We start from the raw sequence: 18,803 nt of genomic DNA on the forward strand, positions 1-18,803 counted from the left end.
AGTAAATCTCCAATATATTTGTGGATTTGAGACAAATCTCTCTGCATATAGGTGCTGGGTGGATATGTAGCTGACATTTTCAGTTGCAGGAAGTTCTTCCTATTACAATTTACCACTAGGAAACGTTACCTTATTTTTTTTTGCATGTACGATAATATATGCCCATAATTGATCTGAATCATTGCACTAATACACTTTTCATAGTGCCCAGTTGGGGTGTAGCGTGCATCAGTTCCCGTAGTTGGTTTTCTTAAATGTTTTTCTTTTTTACTATGTCTTATTTTTCTAGGCATTTTTTGTATGTTTTTTATCTTTTTATTTTACATTTTTTACCTTTTCTATTGTTTTAATTTATTTGATTTTTCTGTTTTGTTATTGAATATTTTACTTTTTAAAATTTTAATTAATCACTGTTTTTACTATTTATTTTTGATACTTTTTCTCCATCCAAATTTCAAAGTATTACTTTACATATTGTCGTCGTCATTTTCTTTCTGTTTTCCTTTTGTCCTTTTTCTTAGATTCCCCACAATGCAATTTTTTCTATAACTCAAACATATTGCCGCTGATATTTTTTTCTTTTTTAATTGGTTTTATTATTATCATTATTTTGATTTTTTTTTTTCAATCCCCATTCGCAAAATACAACCCTACTGTGATATCGTTTTTGAATACTTGTTTAAACTATTTTTTACAAACCTTTTATTTATTATTAACTTCTCCTTTAATCAATGCATCTGTTTGCCCTCTTTTTATGTTTCTTTTTCTTTTTTATTTTGTTTAATCGATCAATAAAACTTTAGAGTATAAACTACATATCGTTGCTGCACAACCCAAGAATTTAACTTTTTCCTTATTTTTTTTCTTTTTAATGAGGTATTCTTCACTGCACATTTTGCACAGGATTTCGTTGTTAAAAATCAATAAAACAAATTAAATAAATGTGTGTTAAATTTACAATCCTCTACACCGACTGATCTTGATTTTATTTCAGGGGCCATATAAACCAGTCAAATAAAATACGTTTTGAGTCAGATCATGTTTATTTGTGCCCTCAAAAGTCTCAAAGGGGCTGCAGAGACCATAGACCATTGCAAACTACAGACTATTATGACACCATCCCCTGACCTAAAACCTACATGAGGGCAAGGAAAAACTCAAGTCATGATTATTTGTGCCCTCAAAAGTCTCAAAGGGGCTGCACAGACCATAGACCATTGCAAACTACAGACTATTATGACACCATCCCCTGACCTAAAACCTACATGAGGGCAAGGAAAAACTCAAGTGATGATTATTTGTGACGTCCTTAATCACAAAGAGTCTCAAAGGGCTGCACACATCACAGACTATTGCAAACCACAGACGATTATGACACCATCCCCTGATCTAAAACCTACATGAGGGCAAGGAAAAACTCAAAAACCTCAGCATGAGGAGAATGAACAGACAGTACACAGATATCATCAACATAAAAATCAACCGAATCGAATCCTTCCTCCACCCAATCGTATCGCCCTCGAATCGTGATGCTACTCTAGAAAGTACGTGCAAAAACCGAGTCGGCGGCAACGCCGCGCATTAGCGTGGACTTCTCGACCCGTCCCTTATTCAACGGCATGACCGTGAAGTTTAATGATGCCTTCGGGGGCCTTTTTTGTGCCACGCTATAATCTCTTATTGGCAGCCAGTCACTTTTCTTTCCTGGTCGTGGCCCCGAAGGAGGCGAGAGGGTGAAATGGCGGTCAGGACCCGACGAGCAACCTCGTACAATCACAAGATCGGCATTTGTTCAGACCTTAACAGTCAGATGACACAGCGGGTGAACGCGCAGCGACTATAACCGAATACTGTGGTCAGAGTTCGTACACTTCTTTTAATGGCCAAATTCAAGCACTTTTCAAGCACTAACAAGGCAAACGTTTCGATTGTTCCAGTACCTTAAAGAAATACAGCGCAGACAAAAAGACTTTAATGACTGAAATAAAGTTGCTATCTTTAAGCTAGCGCATACTTTATGCTATTTTAAGCCGTTCCTATCTATGATCTTTTTTTCACAATGACTGCTATAAAAGGACATGAATTCTGCCATCCTGATTCAACAATACCAGGGTTGGGTAGGGTTACTTGAACTTGATTACTTTCAATGACTTTTGGATGACTCCAATACCAAATATGCTAATAAAAGACAAAAGAAACTAAATATGAATAAAATTACTACATTTTGTGCAGGCTTGGGGAGTAACAGAATACATGGAAGGGCAAAAATGATGTTGGCAAGCTGTTTGGATTGATTTTCATTCTGTTTCTGTCGCATTTTATGTTCGTTTTGCCGGAGATCAAAGAGATCAAAGCCAGGAGAGAAAACTTACCATGTGTTGAGTGTCATAATTTAATTCATATTTAGTTTCTTTTGTCTTTTACACAACCCTTAACAATAAATGTGCAGCTTAGCTACGTCACACTACGGAAAGGGCCCTATAGGTTGCTGGGTAATAACAGAGTTCAATACAATAGACGAAAAAAAACAATAAATATTAATATCAGTATAAGAAGAAAAATGAGACAAATTTGGACTCATTTTAATGATAATGAGTGCTCCGAAACAGTGCATTTAATCTTTCAAATGACTGCTGATCTTTTGCTTTTTGTTTGGATTATTTAATTTATATATTTTTGCGTATTTTTCAGAAGATCTGTGTCAAAATTGGTTAAAGTAGCATCATAAATAGGTATTTTGGGGCATTTAATCATGTATTTATAGCCCTAAAGACTTTAGAAGAATAGAAGAAGAAGAAGAAGAATGTGTTTAGTTAAAATTGTTTTGTATTTTACGCATTTTTTAGATATTTGAATATTTCAATTTATCGTTTGGGAGTCGAAAGAACCAGCTCTTCTCAGTGAGCGGAGCTAAAAAAAGACAGCTTTCTAAATAGAGCTGTCCTTGAGGGTGCGACCAGGGCAGGCATGTCGGCGTCATTTTCTCACTTTTCTTTTCATTATTTATTGTGTGGTCTATAGAGTCAGACTGCCAAAAAACATGAAAAAGGCAACAATTCCAAGCACTTCACCAAAAGTTCAAGCATTTTCACGACCATGATAACACAACATCAAAATACAAGTATTATCAAGGATTTCAAACATCCGTACAAACTCTGATACTATGTGGTTAAAATTAGAGGACTTTTTTTACAACTACAAGCAACTTTCTGACTTGTTTTTTTCAAGGTTACAATTTTTAATGAAAATGTTGTAATTTTATTGATGTTTTTAATGTATTTTATTATCATATTTAATCTTGGAGTAATAAAAAAGTGATGGAAAATAATCAAACTAAATTACTGCAACGTTATGGCATTCTGAATATGTTACTATGGGATCACATTTTTAAAGTAGAGGTGTAAGATTTGGCATAAAATATTCAGCCTGAACAGACCCGAGTCGTGGGTATAGAAACCCGAACCCGACCGTACCCGACGAATTAACTTTAAGTTGTAAATTTGCCAAAGTAAACACGAAGGTTTACTCCGGCTGTGCGTACTTCAGCGCCACTTGTGTGTTAAGGCGAAACCACGCAGCTTGGGGTTTACCTGGGTCAGAATCCCTCAAATCAAGTGTGCCCTGCAAGTGCAGAGCCAAAAAGAACAAATGTGAAACTGGACCAAATGGCACCGAATAAAAATAAAATTCTGCAGATTATAAGATGCAAATAGTAAACTATTTGGCATAAAAACGGAAAGAAATTGTAAAGCTTGTAAGCTATTGGCAAGAAGCAGAAATTAAATCTGAGGTGAGGGAAGAGGAGGGAGGAAGCCGCGCGTCTTTTACCCTAACACTGAGGAGGAAGATTTCTTTGGATTTGGTGATTTGGAGTTAAACTGATTTTTATCCAAATAAATACTTGAGTAAAATTTTGTGCATGCTGTGTAGATCCTCCATGAAGGATAAAAAAAAATAATAATAATAACGAGTGAGAAGCCTGACCGGTCTGACTTAATGATTGATATGTTAAGCCCGAAATTCGGGCCCAGGCCGAAGATCTTACCTCTACTCCCAACCAGTGTCCCCTCTAAGCTGCGCGCGTGCGCAATTGCGCACTGCTCGCACATTCTCAGCGCACAAGAAAATCTAGCCGGCGCACAAAAATGTTGGCTCAAAATTACAAATTAAGAATAATAATAATAATAATTTCCTTTGTATTGTCATTCTTTGTAACAATGTACACAGAACGAAATGTCGATACACCTGACCCGTTGTAGCGAGTCGATGCAGCCGCAGCCAACAGAGGGCGCCGCCATTATACCAATTAGGTATGTCTCGGCCGAGGCGCGAACCAGCGACCTCCCAGTCTCAAAGCGGGCACACTACCATCTAGGCTACTGGCTAAAGTCAAAGTTACAGTGCATGAAGGTAAAAATACACGGGTTCCCCCGACGTTGTGTCCTAAATGCGGTATTTTGAAGTCGAGTCGAAGGGGAACGAGGTTGAGTAAAGTTAGTAGAGTTTGTCGGGGAACCGACTTCTTCGGCTCGGCTCACTAAAAGAAACCGGCTCCTTTCGGGTCCTAAACGGCTCTTCGGGTTGTTTTTGCTTCTTTAATCCCAACATGACCAAATATTATGTAAAATGATGCACAAAATGACTTAAAGGAAGGGGGGAATAGAACAAAAAAGAAAAAAATACCAAAATGAAAAAGTAGTGAAAAGATGAGAAAAAAAGAAACAAAAGGAAGGGAAAAAACAAGGAAAAATTTTGAAAAAAGACAGAAAAAAAGAAAATAAAAGAAATGTAGGAAAAAAGTAAATAGAGAACAAAAAAGAAAAAGGTAACAGCTCGGAAAAAATAAACACAATGAGATTTTTTTTAAAGGAATTTTTTAAAAAGTTGGAAAAAAGAAGAAAAAGTTTGTGTTGCATTCAAATAATTTCCAATGATATCAAGTGAATCTTGTTGCCAACATTGTACTTCCACTAAAAATTATGATTAAGTACAGTTCTGTATCAAAAATGTTAATATTATGCGACAAAATATATCAGGAAATAAAAAGAAATGGATATCTTGTGAAAGAATTGTAAGAACAAACGACGTTTGTAGGCCGTACAACCTTTGCAATAATTTTGCATTGTCGGAAACTCAGCAAAAGGTAACTTGATGTCAAGTTTTGGACATGTTTGATAATCAATTATCTTGCCACACTTGGGATTACGGTTGCTCACTGTTGTTTCAAGCGCTGCTCACCGACTTTGTGTGAACGCTCAGACCCGTAAGGAAAATTACAGGGAACATTGCTCCCAACCCAGCGCAAGCCTCGGGAACAGTCAGATGGGGCCGCCCGAGAATTATTTTCGTGCTTTAATACGCACGGCGGTCCAACAAAAGGATGGTTTCAAGAAGCTCAATCGTCACTTTGTTTGTCTGTGATAACTAGAATGCCAAGATATTGTTTATGAGTTCCATGACACTGAAATATAGCCATTGCGGAAAGTACATATCAATGTGTCCATTATGAGAAAATCCACTATACAAGTGCTCCAATGCCTAAATGAGCTAAAGAGAATATTGAACTTTTTTACTCACTGCTGCCACCTCTGGCTGGCAGTCTCTGTCATGCTCAGGCTACACGAATTTCATAATAATAATAATAATAATTTCCTTTGTATTGTCATTCTTTGTAACAGTGTACACAGAACGAAATGTCGATACACCTGACCCGTTGTAGCGAGCCGATGCAGCCGCAGCCAACAGAGGGCGCCGCCATTATACCAATTAGGTATGTCTCGGCCGAGGCGCGAGCCAGCGACCTCCCAGTCTCAAAGCGGGCACACTACCATCTAGGCTACTGAGCTGGTGTGGGTAGGGTTACTTTAACTGGATTACTTTCAATGACTTTTGGATTACTCCAATACCAAATATGCTAATAAAAGACAAAAGAAAGTAAATATGAATACAATTACTACATTTTGTGCAGGCTTGGGGAGTTACGGAATACATGGAACGGAAAAAAATGATGTTGGCAAGCTGTTTGGATTTCCTTTTATTTTGTTTCTGTCGCATTTGATGTTCGTTTTGCCAGAGATCAAAGAGATCAAAGCCAGGAGAGAAAGCTTACCACGTGTTGTGAGTCATCATTTTATTCATATTTAGTTTACTTGGTATTGGAGTCATCCAAAAGTCATTGAAAGTAATCCAGTTAAAGTAACCCTACCCAACCCTGGTTCTGGAGTATTATTTTTGTGGTATTTCCACAGAAGAATTTCTGTAATATATCTGTAGTATTTTTCTTGTGATATTTCTGTAGTAATACATTTGTATTATAGTATGGTATATTTGTAATATTTCTGCAGAAGTATTTATGAAGCATTTCCATAAACAAATTTTTGTAGTATTTATGTAGTATTTTTGTAGTATTACTGTTGTTTTGTTTTTGTATTACTTCTGCAGTAATTTTTGTAGTAATTGTATAATAGTATTTGTGTAATATTACTGTAGTTCTATTGAGCAGTAGTTCTGGACAGGGTCGGGTATGGTTACTTTAACTGGATTACTTTCAATGAATTTTGGATTACTCCAATACCAAATATGCTAATAAAAGACAAAAGAAACTAAATATGAATAAAATGACTAAATTTTGCACAGGCTTGTGGAGAAACGGAATACATGGAACCGCAAAAAGGATGTTGGCAAGCTGTTTGGATTGATTTTCATTTTGTTTCTGTCGCATTTTATGTTCGTTTTGCCGAAGATCAAAGAGATCAAAGCCAGGAGAGAAAGCTTACCATGTGTTGTGAGTCATCATTTTATTCATATTTAGTTTTTTTTTTGTCTTTTATTAGCATATTTGGTATTGGAGTAATCCAAAAGTCATTGAAAGTAATCCAGTTCAAGTAACCCTACCCAACCCTGCTGTCAATATATTCAGGATCATATAGGATTAATATTGGATCGAAGGAGAGTGAATCGACTGCCCCTCCCAAAAAAAAAAATTCCAATTGAAACTGGAATATTTCAGGAAAAACGTAGGCTAATACTAGCTAGTGTGTAAACATCCATTTCCTTGGGCACTGATGCTAGCTTCTTCGCGTTACAGAAAAAAGTCCTCTTCCTCATCAAAGACCACATCACTAACATTATCTTCAAAGGAGATAACATCTCTTTTCTAAACACAATGTCAAAATATTTGTACAAATAAAGTCTCCCATAATCCGCAAGCGAGCACCAGCCGCGACGACGTCAACATCGGCTGACATTTCTTGCGTAAAAGGCATGGCCGGCCTCGAGGAGGACTGGGTGAATGACGCCTTTGAGCGGCCCGGTTTCCGGATCCACACAAAGGCATCTTTTTGGGTGGCTCGGCATCATGGGAACCGCTGACAAGCAGCACGTTGAGAGGCGTTGAAATTTTTCTCACAATGACGGCTTATCTGGTTTGGTGAGAACCGTTCCCGGTTCCGGGTGGAGACAAACTACTTGGATAGAGTATTTGGTGCTCGTTCAGTGTTTGTCAACTGGTGGGCCGGGACCCAACAGCGAGTCGCGGACCCGTTTTCAGTCGGCCACAAGCTTTTGTTTTGGCAAAATAATAATAGGAAATAAACTACCGTAAATTCCGGACTACAGAGCACACCTGATTGTAAGCCGCACCCACCACATTTTAAGAGGAAAACCGATTTTGTACTTACACAAGCCGCACCTGTATATAGGCCGCAAGCACCCACATTAAAAAAAAAACTAACACGAACACAAAATTGACCCAGACCCGACTTTGAGTCCCGCGATTGTAACTGAATATCCTTCATTAAAGTACACAGTCCAAAAATCACAGCCGGCAAAATGAACGGAAAATGATACCGGTACTTAAGGTTTGATGCAGACCGGCAGAGTCCGGGTCCCGTTGAAAGTCATCCAAAGAAAAAAGTGTATATTTCCAAAGGTAAGAGTGGGAAAAATATATATCCATTATTGTCCGCCGTGTCCACAAACACTCAGCTTTACCGGTCCCCACTTCCCGTCAGCCCGCGTTTGTTATGCCCCTTCTTTTTAATTCGCCCGTCCAAAACATATCAGAATAAGTGTCCAAAATAAATACAATTATCTACATTACAAATATATATATATAGGGCAGCACGGCGGCATAGTTCTGAGGTCGTGGGAACCTCCTGAGTGGGTTCAAATCCAGCTCCCGGACTTACTGTGCGGAGTTTGTATGTTCTCCCCGTGCTTACGTGGGTTTCCTCCGGGCACTCCGGTTTCCTCCCACATTCCAAAAACATGCATTTCAGGTGAATTGGCTGGTCCAAATTGTCCCTAGGTGTGCCTGAGCGAGTGAGTTGTCTGTCCCTGTGTGCCCTGCGATTGGCTGGCAACCAGTCTAGGGTGTCCCCTGCCCACTACCCAATGATTGCTGGGATGGGCTCCAGCCTCCCCGCGACCCTACTGAGGAGAAGCGGTGCAGCTGATGAGATGATATATATATATATATATATATATATATATATAATATATAGATAGATAGCAACTGTAAGAAACATATCGACAAACAGTCCTTCCTTATTCCTTAAAGGTCGACCGATTAACAGGCGGGCCGATTACCGGGACCGATATTAAAGAATTTGACGAATATCAGTATCGGCATTTTTTATTTATTTGACGTGCCAATTGTTTGGGCTCAGATGAAGCTGAGCCTCTCTCTCCCTCTCCCTATGTCAGACGCTACCCACACTATGCCTTCTGATTGGATAAACAACAGGGGGCAGAGCCACTGAAGCAAGAAGAAGAATGTTAGAGCGGAGTAAAGCTCTGGTCCTGACATGCATGTGAGTCAAGACTGATGCTAAATTTAAGTTTTTTTAAAAAGTCCTTGCCGTGGTATAAAAGCGTGTGTGTGATTAAGAGATAGCAAAAAAAGTGTAATTAAATTGTTTGAGGGAAGAACGTAGACTGATCTATTAGCTCTTATCATAACATTAGTGTGTCAATTAAGCATCTGTGTTTGTGATTGAGATAGAACATAGAAATCACGCTAAAGTGGGAGGCTGAGCGATTAGCTGTCACCATAACATTAGTTTGTCAATCTGGATCTAAAACTGGATTGCCAACACTTTTCAATTTGCGAGCTTTGTTAAAATGTTGATCAACTTATTGATTTGATTTAATTTAACTCATGTTCGTTATATTGACATTTTTTATCATCTTTTGTAAAAAAAAAAATCAGGGAGCTACTTGAGTTTTGATGTACTATTATACAAGTTTCTGCTTAGCCTAATTATATGTACAACTCTTGGTTTAAGTGAAAGATTAGTCATGTAGGTTGTGATACTATTCTAATTTATTGACTGTAAAAGGTTTCAGAGAAGGGCAGTACGGCGGCGCAGTGGTTGGCGCGTGTGCGGCACAGTTCTGAGGTCACGAGATCGAACCTCCTGTGTGGAGTTTGCATGTTCTACCCGTGCTTGCGTGGGTTTCCTCCCACACTCTCCCACATTGGCAGGTCCAAATTGTCCCTAAGTATGAATGACCGTGCGAATTGTCTGTCCCTGTGTGGCCTGCGACTGGCTGACAACCGGTTCAGGGTGTCCCCTGCCCACTGCCCGGGGATAGCTGGGATGGGCTCCAGCACCCCCGCGACCCTACTGAGGATAAGCGGTGCAGCTGATGAGATGTCTGTGCTTCGACACTGGAACACTTTATTTTATTTTTCTCTCTCTCGTGTCCCAAAATGTCACGCCTTGGAGATCACATGGATCCATATTTAGTTGCCTCGCCTCACACTGGCTCAGTTCAATCTTTGAAGTGGCGGAAAAAAAACAAGAAAAACCTCATTGCCGTGCAGTGAGCGCATTCGCAGCTGTCCTAGCGAAGATAGCGGCGCCACGTCTCGGCCGGCCAACGGAACGGCGCCTTCGCCCGTTTCCTCTCCCGACAACTTCTGTTTTTTGTCACCGTCAAAGCTGCCGGACGGCATCCCTCCATCGTTTTCCGCGCATCCATCCACACGATGTACCTGAATCTTCTCCGTCACTCAATCCCGCATTCCCGAATCCATCACAAGTATGATTTATAGCATAAAGAGTTGGCAGTGGCGGGGGGCTGATCACTCAGGAGACTTCCTCTGATGAAAATCCAATACCAGCCACTTTTTGGGGGTGTCACTAGCATTCTGGCGATATCTTTTAACAGAAAAACCATAAGTCAATTTCTATTGGTTGATTCTGTTCCTAATATTGGACACCTGCGAAGGATGCCAGATCATTATGATGTCGTTTGCAGTTCCTTTAAAATGCAAAGACCGAGCAGAGGTAGAAAAGCGTCTGTGTGTGGTTAAGAGAAAAGAAAATGGAGTTAAATTGTTCAGGGGGAGACTGATATATTAGCTCTTATCATAACATTGGATTGTCAATTAAGCATATGTGTTTGCGATTGAGAGCGAGCATAAAAAGCTTGTTCCCTGTCCATTCTGAGGTCATGGGATCAAATCCAGGTACCAGCCTTCCTGTGCGGAGTTTGCATGTTCTCCCCGTGCTTGCGTGGGTTTCCTCCCACGTTCCAAAAACATGCATGTCAGGTGAATTGGCCGGTCCAAATTGTCCTTAGGTGTGAATGGGCAAGTGAGTTGTCTGTCTCTGTGTGCCCTGCAAATGGCTGGCGACCAGTTCAGGGTGTCTTCTACCCACTGCCCCAAGATAGCTGGGATGGGCTCCAGCACCCCCGAGACCCTACTGAAGATAAGCGGTGCAGATAACGGAATGGAAAAAATGGAATTTCCCCCAAAATTGTGACTTCCAAGTTTTTTTCCTATTTTATTCGCCATTGTATTAATTATTTATTATTCAAAGTGTTCATTGTCATATTCAGAGTAAAGAGCCACAATTATCTTCACAATTAAATTCTTACTTTGTCCACACAGTTGCCAGCGTAATAAAACTAAGATATACATGTATACAAAAAAAGATAAAAAATACAAGAGATAGGGAGAGGGAGAGAGAGGCTCAGCTTCATCTGAGCCTAAACAATTGGCACGTCAAATAAATAAAAAAATGCCGATACCGATATTTGTCAAGAGTTAAGGCAACAGGATAAAAATAAGATACAACACAGTTGAAAGTGACTGTAGTGCAAGAATAAGAATTTTTGGCTGGTGCGACTTATACTCAGGAGCGTTCTACAGTCTGAAAATTACGGTATATATAGTACCGCTGTTACTCATGACCAATGTTCCCTGTAATTTTCCACGGGTCTGAACGTTCACACAAAGTCGGTGATCAACGCTTGAAACAACAGTGAGCAACGGCAATCCCAAGTGTGGCAACTAAATCATTATCAAACATGTCCAAAACTTGATATTTTGCGGAGTTTCCGGCAATGCAAAATGATTTTTCTCTTTTAAATGAATTGACTCATGTACTATTGCAAAAGTTGTACGGCCTACAAACGTCATTTGTTTTTACAACAATTCTTTCACAAGATTTTCCTTTTTTTATTTTCCTGGTATCTTTTGACGCATGATACTAACATTTTTGGGGGCTTATTTAGTCGGTTGCACGATACAGAACTGTATTTAATTACATTTTTTAGTGGAAGTACAATGTTGGCAACAAGATTCACTTGATATCATTGGAAATTATTTGAATGCAACTCAAATTTTTTCTTGTTTCCCCTGTTTTTTTTTTCTTGTTTTTTTTAATTCTTAATAAATCTCATTGTGTTTATTTTTTCCTAGCTGTTACTTTTTTTCTTTTTGTTCTCTATTTACTTTTTGTCCTTTATTTCTTTCTTTTCTTTTTTTCTGGCTTTTTTCAGAATTTTTCCTTCTTTTTTCTCTTCCTTTTGTTTCTTTTTTCTCAGATTTTCACTACTTTTTCATTTTGGTATTGTTTTCTTTTTTGTTCTATTTACCCCTCCTTCTTTAAATCATTTTGTGCACAATTTTACATAATATTTGGTCGTGTAGGGATTAAAGAAGCAAAAACAATCGGAATAGCCGTTTGGGACCCGAAAGAGCCGGTTCTCTTTAATGAGCCGAGCCGAAGAAGCCAATTCTCGAAAAACTCTACTGACTTTACTTTTCAACTTTGTTCGACATTGACTTCGATTTACTGCATTTATAACACAGCGTCAGGGGACCCCGTGTATTTTTACCTTCATGCACTGTAACTTTGACTTAATTCGCTTCCTAATTGGCAATTTCGAGCCCTGATTTTGTGAGCTGGCTAGATTTTCTTGTGCGCTGAGAATGTGCAGGCAGTGCGCGATTGCGCACACACGCAGCTTAGTGGGAACATTGCTCATGATTTAAATAATCCATTTGAGATTCACCGCCAACAACTAGATGCTCATTGTCTTGCCAGAGACCCCCGGGGTTCGAAAAGCCCTAAACCTGTTCCGCATTTCTGGTTCTCGAGCAGACGATCGGGGTTATCTTGACGGTTGACCCCTCGGCGAGAAAGCCAGGAAGGGGGTGCGCCTCGGCAACAGATACCCGCAACGAAGGTGCGCCGCCGCCATCCTGAAGCTCGACAGGGCGACGGATAAGCGGTGAGACGAGCTCTGACAGCTCGCGGCTTCAAACGCCACGGGGCGCCTCATACATTCTTTATCCTCTGCCAAGAATGACGAAGTGCTTTGGTCCCTTCCATGAGAGGAGGGAAATGATGAGAGTTAAGGCAAATATGGATATTCATAAAAGTATATTGGAAGAAAATAATCGTGCTGATGAAAACATTTTGTTGGACTGCTTTGGAAAAGGATAAGTAATAACAATGATTATATTAGGAAACTATTCAATTTAGATTTTCACATGTATTTGACAGGGTGGAGTCAAAGAGCCTCATGGCATGAGGAAGAAATTATCTCCTCAGTCTTTATTTATTTAGCTAACAATGCACAGCAGAATAAATTCAACCTACAATAAATAATATATATTATAGATATCTATCTATCTATATATATCTATATATATCTATATATATAGATATATATATATACATACATACAAACACACACACAAACATATAAATATATGACAAAATTCAAGGTTAATTTATCATTTTCTCTAGTAATATTTGAAGAAAACATCAAGTGTGACGTACTTTATGTATTTTCCACACATATATCTGCAATTCACATATGCAATTTTTAATCTTGCATGTACATTTCTGATTTTTAGATCTTGAGTAAATCGTGAATATAATAATGGAACACGAGTATTTTTTTTTAAAGACAAATTCCTTCATATATATTTTTGGGATAAAAATGACGGTAATATGTAGCTTAAATTTTTAGTGGCTTCAAAATAAAAAAAACCCGAAGAGCCGTTTGGGACCAGAAAGAGCCGGTTCTTTTTAGTGAGCCGAGCCTGAGAAGCCGGTTCTCGAAAAACTCTACTGACTTTACTCAACTTCGTTCTACTTCGACATTGACTTCAAAATGCCGCATTTAGAACACAGCGTCAGGGCAACCCGTGTACTTTTACCTACTTGCACCGTGACTTAATTTGCTTCCTAATTAGCAATTTCAAGCCCTGATTTTTGAGAGCTGGCTAGATTTTCTTGTGCGCGGAAAAGCTCTGGGTAGTGCGCAATTGCTTACACACGCAGCTTAGAGGGAACATTGCTCCAGACCCTATCAAATGTAGAGTAAAAAAGTACATTGTTTGCAATAGGAGTTGTGTGCACATGTGCGGTCCCTTCTCAAGGTTTCTTCATTTTCCTCATGTTGGGGTTTTTGAATTTTTCCTTGCCCTCATGTTGGTTCCAGATCAGGGGATGGTGTAATAATTGTCTGAAATAATAGTGCAATAACCTGTCAGCCCTTTGAGACTCTTTGTGATTAAGGGCTATAAAATAAAAATAACTTGACTTGACATGACTTAATAAGATGCGAATCAAACAACCGCAAAATGATCAACCCAGCAAAGCCAATGTACACAAATGGAGAGCAACCAATCTGTTGCTTTGGGCTCCATCGGATTTCAAATCACAGCCCACGATCATGCGTCCGAGCCACTTTGCAAGACGCCGAGATGCTTACGCGCTAACACGCTAACAGGGGCGCACAGGAACACCCCCCTCCCCTCCAAACAAGAACGGGCTCCGCTGGCCCAGAAAGCAAAACCCCCCTGGGCTACGTCTGAGACGCCGCTGGCTAAGTCGGCCTGACAGCTACATGCTTTCAAGGACGCCGGACCGGTGGGCGAAAAAGGCCTCCTCCGTTAGCCAAAACGGCGCGCATGGGAAAGAAAGAAACGGTGAAGGGTTCGCCAGAAATAAGGGTTATGGACCCATGCGGGGGAAGCTGGAACCGGATACAGGGGTGCTCAAAACAAGGAGTGTATTTAATAAACCTGATTTCAAGCAGGTCAATTAATTTATCGTTAGCCTACTCTAATAATACTCTAAAAATCCACTATTAAAAACGATATGGACGGCTGTGAAGGACAGAGTGGCGTCTATTAAAATACTAAAAATGACCCTGCTGGCAGGAAATGGGTATTTTCTTTAAAGTTTTAAGATATTCTCACTTGTTTTTCTTGTAAATAAACACATTTATGCTTAAAATGAGCATAGTTATCTTTACTATCAAATAGGGGATTCAATAATTTGGCCCATCCTTAGGACCTACACAATGTTTTCATTTATCAATGAGTAACATCGTCGGACAGCATTTGGTTGGTTGGATTCGCTGGACCGGTGGGCGAAAAAGGCCTCGTCCGTTAGCCAAAACGGCGTGCATGGGAAAGAAAGAAACGGTGAAGAGTTCGCCAGAAATATTAAGCATCTTTTGGCACGTTTTAAGGGTTATGGACCCATGCGGGGGAAGCTGGAACTGGACGCCGGGGTGCTCAAAAAAAGGAATGTATTTAATAAACCTGATTTCAAGCAGATCAATTATCTATTGTTAGCCTACTTTACTTTCGTGGTGTTATGTTTGACCACATTTTGACTCGTAAAAAAAAATAAACAAATGTCATCTTCAAAGTGCTACATGTTAGAGCTAAGATTCATGGCCCGAGCCCGAACCCGAACCCGAACCCGAGGCAATTAAAAAATGTGAATAAAGTATCTATCTATCTATCTATCTAATTTCGGGCCGGGTCGGGCCTGAAATGTCAGTCATACGGTCGGGTCGGGACGGGTTCGGTCCTGCTTTTTTTTTTTGTTTTTGTTTTTTTTGTTTTTTTAAATTAATTAATAAATATAAATATATGTTCATTAAAAATATATACTTAAACTATGTATGGATACTAGACCAAGGAATACTTGTTATAAAATAAAAAATTTGGATAAAACGGAGAAGGAGCTGTAATTGCTTTTAACGGAGCCAGAGCATGCTCTGTGCACGTGACGTGACGTGAATGCTGACCTCTTAATAATCTTCCCCTCCGCAAATTCGCGTGATTTTGGCCTGGTATCCCCGATATGGAGTCGGACTAACAAGAAGTTAAGGATAAACTCAAGAGAGGAGAACTGACGAGGAAAACGCACTCTGGTAAGAGTTTTAATAAGCGTTTTATATAGAATACGATCGCTTTTGTCGGAAGTGTACATTGACGTTGGTGACATTTTCATCCGCGTTAAAAAACGCAATTTGCAGAATAAAATCACGCTTTATTGTTTAAATAAACGCGTTATATAGACTAGGATCTCCCAATTATTATAATTAGCTCGCTTTATTGTTTTAATAAGCGTTTTATATAGAATACGATCGGGGGGGGGGGGATTTGCATAGGAGTCGGAAAAGGGCACAACACGTCAACACCCCCTCAATGATAGTGCCGCGCTAAAATCTTAAGGACGTACTACTACTGCTGCTGTGGATTATGGCCCAATGATCAAGTCGTCAAAATGACGGACGCCCTTAAATGTTTTCGCTACCTCAAAAAAAAAAAACCGTCAATGACAGATTGTCGCTTAATGTAACATCTGCAGTGCAGACACAGAAATATAAAAGATGTAAATGTTTATACAGTTTTATTTAACTTAGGCCTAGATGTTGTAACAAAAGGCAGAGTTTAATTTGTTATCATAAATCACCCCTCCTTATAAATAAAATATGTAATTTCTGGCCCCCTCGGGCCGGGCCAGCAAATCCAGTTAATTAGTCGGGCTCGGTCCGGGTCGGGTTTAATACCCCTCGGGCCTGCGTCGGGCTCGGGTGCTTTTTTTGGGCCCGATCTTACCTCTACTACATGTGCTCCAGCACAGCACTACGCAGGCAAAACATACAGAGATCAATCAACACAGCCCAAAAGATCATTGGCTGCTCCCTGCCCAGTCTGGAGGACATTGCGGCTTTGCAATGCCGTAGCAGAGCCATCAACTTTATAAAAGACACTTCCCATCCCTGGCAGCCACCTCTTTGACATTTTGCCCTCTGTTAGAAACTTCTCATTTTTTATCCCGATAGTATTTTTATCTCTTATCTCTTTAAAGTTTCCGCATTACATGATTACCCTGGAGTGCCGTGTCTAATCTCGATGCATACAGCGTTGATATCAATGACAATAAAATCAGTTCTATACAGTTCTATCAATTCTATTCATAGCAACACGAGTATTGTTGAGTACAGAGTATTTTAAATTACTTTTAATGATTTTTCTTATTATGTTTATAATGTTCTAAGTATATATATATTTTTTTTTTTTTATTATTATTTATTTATTTTTTTCCCCCGCTGAGTGGAGCAGTGAACCTAGAGGAAACAAGATAGTAAACATGGTTAAAAAAATCTACTTAACATTAAGAAAATTCTTTATATTTCTTATATTTATTTTTAATTGTATTGTTTTGTAATTATGAGCTAATATTTAAAATAATCGAATTTAATTGACTATTATTAGTAGTAGTATTATATTAATCAATTGGAAGTAGTACAAGTGCAGCAATCAATGAGGAAAACATATTGACGAAAAACATTTTTTAGTCTTAAGTTTGGGTTATATATTTGAAAAATACTAAAAATATTTGATGATAAAACGAGAAAAATACAATGAGTATTTTTCATACTTTACACTTGTTTTTTAAAAATTATTATTTTTTTAATATTTCACAGGGTTAGGATGCAACCAAGTCATAAATAAAAGTACACCTAAAAGTATGTTCTACACAGAGAGAAGCAAAAGAAAGACAATTATAACAATACTTTTTTTTCCATTATATTTTTTCCATTTTTAATTCAATGACTTTCACAGTATACAGTATACGATTTAAAATTTAAAATGAGAAAATAATTCAGCGGAGTACTTAAAAAAAATGGATTAACCGCATCACTTACTTTTATTTAAAGATAGAAAAATAACACCAAATATCTACAAAGAGAAGTATTATTTCATTGAACAAATTTCTATGGTGTATTTTGCAGTATAAAGGTTCAGCCATTGATTAAAAAAAACACAAAAAAATGTCCATTTAAACCCGATCCGAGTACTTTTCCGGCAAGTACGCGTCAACCCCCACCGGCACGGTAAGAACATGAAAAAACAAGGAATCAAGTTTGAGCTCCCGAAGGAACAGGTGTCAGGCGTCAAATACGCCAGACAGATTAAGAGAAGTTTGCCGGGGATTGGCGGTAAATACGCAGATTTGCAGATTATACACATTAAACGGGAAATTTACACTTTAATCCTACCTAGGAGGATATACGAGCCCTGCGATTACTGACAGATATTTCTTTGGCCCGTGTATTTAAAGACACGGTACCTTCGATGTTAAATAATCCACTATTAAAAACGATATGGCCGGCTGTGAAGGACACAGTGGCGTCTATAAAAAAACTAGAAATGACCCTGCTGGCAGAAAATGGTATTTTCTTGATAGTTCTAAGATATTCTCACTTGTTTTTTTCGTTATTATTATCAAATAGGGAATTCATTCATTTGGCCCATCCTTAGGACCTACCCAATGTTTTCATTTATCAATGAGAAACAGACAGACATCATTTGGTTGGTTGGATTCGCTAACCATGAGAGTCAAAGGGGCGCTATTTCCTGTGGTGTGTCATGGGCAAGCGCAGCCTGGTGGCGCCCATCATGTTATATTTCTTTATGGTTGTTTTTAAAGAGATTAGCCTCATCAACGTAGTTTTCAGATGGTATGTCTTAAGTCCTAAATGTGATATCTAGTATTACTGTATTTGTATAGTGTAGTATTTTTGTAGTATTACTTGTTGTGGTATTATTGTAGTATTTCTGGAGTACTATTGCTGTAGCATTTCCATAGCAGAATTTATGCAATATAAAGTATTTTTGTTGGAATATTTCTGCTTCACAGTATGACTGTCGTGGTATTTTTGTAGTATTTCTGCAGAAGTGTTTATTAAGCATTTCCATAAGCGTATTTTTGTCATATTTATGTAGTATTTTTGTAGTATTACTGTCATTTTATTTTTGTATTACTTCTGCAGAGGTATTTGCTGAGTCATTGAATAATAGTATTTTATAGTATATAGTATAATAGTATATTTGTGTAGTATTACTGTAGTTCTAGTGTAGTAGTAGTTCCACAGGAGAATTTCTGTAATATATCTGTAATATTTTCTTGTGATATTTCTGTAGTAATACATTTGTATTATAGTATGACTGTAGTGGTATATTTGTAGTATTTCTGCAGAAGTCTTTATTAAGTATTTCCATAAACAAATTTTTATAGTGTTAGTACTTTATTAGTATTACTGTCGTTTTATTTTTGTATTACTTCTGCAAAAGTATTTTTGCAATAACTGTATAATAGTATTTGTGTGGTATTACTGTAGTTGTATTGTAGTAATATATTTGTATTATAGTATGACTGTAGTGGTATTTTTGTAGTATT

At 38.4% G+C, this 18,803-nt stretch overlaps 1 protein-coding gene across 6 annotated transcripts in view; it reads right to left on the reverse strand.

The window, feature by feature from the left end:
- LOC148350073 (uncharacterized) overlaps positions 1 to 18,803 on the reverse strand; it is a 407,697-nt gene that overhangs the window by 108,126 nt on the left and 280,768 nt on the right. The gene's annotated exons all lie outside the window — the stretch shown is intronic.

Source organism: Urocampus carinirostris, chromosome 16 (assembly GCF_059441175.1).
Source record: "Urocampus carinirostris isolate Australia breed hairy pipefish chromosome 16, RoL_Ucar_1.0, whole genome shotgun sequence".
NCBI classification, from domain to species: Eukaryota; Metazoa; Chordata; class Actinopteri; order Syngnathiformes; family Syngnathidae; genus Urocampus; species Urocampus carinirostris.